The sequence below is a fragment of the Alligator mississippiensis genome, unplaced genomic scaffold (genome assembly GCF_030867095.1).
Source record: "Alligator mississippiensis isolate rAllMis1 unplaced genomic scaffold, rAllMis1 scaffold_22, whole genome shotgun sequence".
NCBI lineage: Eukaryota > Metazoa > Chordata > Crocodylia > Alligatoridae > Alligator > Alligator mississippiensis.
The window spans coordinates 67,501-70,000 of NW_026775292.1; the positions used below are offsets into that span (position 1 = coordinate 67,501).

The following is a 2,500-nucleotide window of genomic DNA, read 5'->3' on the forward strand; positions in this document are numbered from 1 at the left end:
CGGCCTTTTCTGCGGCGGCGGCCGAGAGGCATGCGGGTCCCATTTCGTACCGCACAGTGACATCCACAACCAGGGCGGTACCGTCTCGGACAAAAATGAGGTCAGGCTTACGCAGTTCCCCAGCTGCGTTGCGCAGGTGCGGCTCATAGTACACTGTCCACTCACACTTCTTGCCCTCAGCTGCCAGGATCTTGCACAGCTTGTTGTGCCGGAGGATTCGCGCCTCCTGCACTGCAGGACATATGCCCAGGATATGCCCCAGTGTTTCCCGAGGGTGTGCACAGTGCCGACAACCTACGTTGGTACCTGCCTGGCCTCTCGCGAGAAACTCCCTGGTGGGATAGACGTTTGACCGCAGTTTTAAGGCTACGATTCGGAGGCGTTCCGCCAATCGCCCTCGATTGGAGATCCAGCCATTGCTGACCGGGTCCTTGCGGAACAGCTCCACCCCCTCACCCTGACAGCGGAGTTGGGCCCATTTGGAGTGTTCCTCGTCCTTCCAATTGGAGGGCCGGGGGATCACCTTCGTCAGAACGACGCGTGGTGCCTCCTGGGCAGCCGCCTGGGGGTCCTGCGCCTCCAGGGGCTTCGGGGCATCAGGATCCTCGAACCTCGGGACACTGGACATGTCCCCACCCGCCGCCAACCAGAGCCGCTCCACTTCGTCACTTATCCCACACGCGTAGGATACTTTCCGTATGACATCATCAGATGAAGTGGCTACGCGAATCAGCCTCCTCACTTGCGCTGCCGGAATGGCTTTCGCCAGGCGCGGCAGCCCAAGGCCCCCGTCCCGATGCCGGGAGTGGAGGAGGCCGTCCGAGGTACAGGCAGGTAGGTGGAACCATTCCTTCACCTTTCTTCGGTTCATAGAATCCAGAGCCTCCAAGGCCACACGACCGGTGTTCGCGTAATCGGCCTGATAGTGCAGCCTGGGAATGGCATACTGCACCAGCAAAGAGAGCTTCTGCGTCGGTTTGAGCGGAGCAGTCCCTATCCTCTCGAGCCAGGAGCTTAGTTGCGTACCCAAATCTGGTTTGTCGATCCCAACCCAAGGACCGACATTCAAGCCCAGATATCGTGTCGACTCGCCCGGTCCCAGCATCGTGATCGCACGGCCGGCTATCGTCCAGGCCTCACAGGTGTTAACCGTAAAGGAGTCGCATGTCGGATTCAAGAAGAACCCCTGACATTTTGTGGGTTGCACTCGTAGGCTCGTGAGGTTGCAGAAGTCCTCTAGGATGCCGATGTTATGTTGCATACCCTCCCAGGAGTCACTCAGCAGGACGAGATCATCCGCGAACGCCAGGGTAGCCAGGGAAGCACTCCCGACTTTCACTCCCCGCCCGATCGTCTCGAGCTTGGCTATCAGGGGGTCCATTGCAATATTGAACAGCAGGGGGGACATCGGGTCGCCTTGCTTGACTCCGGATTTGATGCTGATAGGTGGGGTGAAACCATTAAACACTTGTACTCTCGTGGTAACCTTCTGGTATGAATCCTCAATGAGATTCACGATGTGTTGGTCCACCCCTTTGGCCTTTAGGACACAGGAGATGTGATCGTGTGACACCGAATCGAAGGCCTTGGCTATGTCCACGAATACTACGCCGAGCGGACGCCTCTCTTGCTTCACCTTACGTAAGATGAACTCAAGCACCTTCAGGTTCTCGGCACACCCGGGTGCCGAGACGAACCCCCGCTGACGGGGGTTGATGGGACATGCTGCGGCGAGCCGAGCGGTGAGCACCCGCGAGAATAACCTCAGCACAATGGACCCGATAGTGATGGGGCGCCAGTTGCCCAGCAGCCTCAGCTTCTCAAAGTCCACTGCTTTCGGTATCAGCACAGACCGACATTCCTTTAGTCCGTCCGGGACCGTGCCAGTGATCAACCAAAGGCTGAACAACTCGGCAAGAGCATCTCCTTCGGGGTCAGCGCGGCGCAGATCTTTCAGGGTGAGCTTATCCGGACCTGGAGCCGATTTGTTGGCCATTTCCATCATGTGCTTGACCACCTCCTCGGGAGTGATCAGGGCCTTGAACGCGAAATTATCCGCGTCCCTTCGGACCCCGAACCGTCCGAGACCGGCGAAGGGCGGCTCGACCTCCCACTTTCCTCGGTAGGCCTGGAAGACCTCCTCGAGCGGGAGGGTGCACTGATTACGCTCAGCGCCGTCCAGGATGATGGACGCCAGGAGCTTCCTGTTGGCACCAAACAGGTGCTGGTACCGCAGGAAAGTGCCCCGTTTGACAGCCCGTTTGTTCATCCAGGACGTGGGATCGCCACCCTCCTTAGGCCTCTTCTTGTCCGGGACCCTCCGCGGTCCTGGGGGCACCCCCAAGAATGAAGTCAGAACATCAAGGGAGACGGAGTCGACCCGGGCACGAATCCCGGGTTGGCCCTCCACCCATGCGCCCAACACTTCCCGAACCTTGTCCGACAGGCCCTGCCCCTTCCTCAGCCACTGGCGTGCCCTCCGGGCCAGGACCTTCCTGAT

At 59.4% G+C, this 2,500-nt stretch overlaps 1 pseudogene; it reads right to left on the minus strand.

Moving 5' to 3' along the window:
- The window catches only part of LOC132246936 (28S ribosomal RNA), a 9,753-nt pseudogene that overhangs the window by 3,367 nt on the left and 3,886 nt on the right, over nucleotides 1-2,500 (minus strand).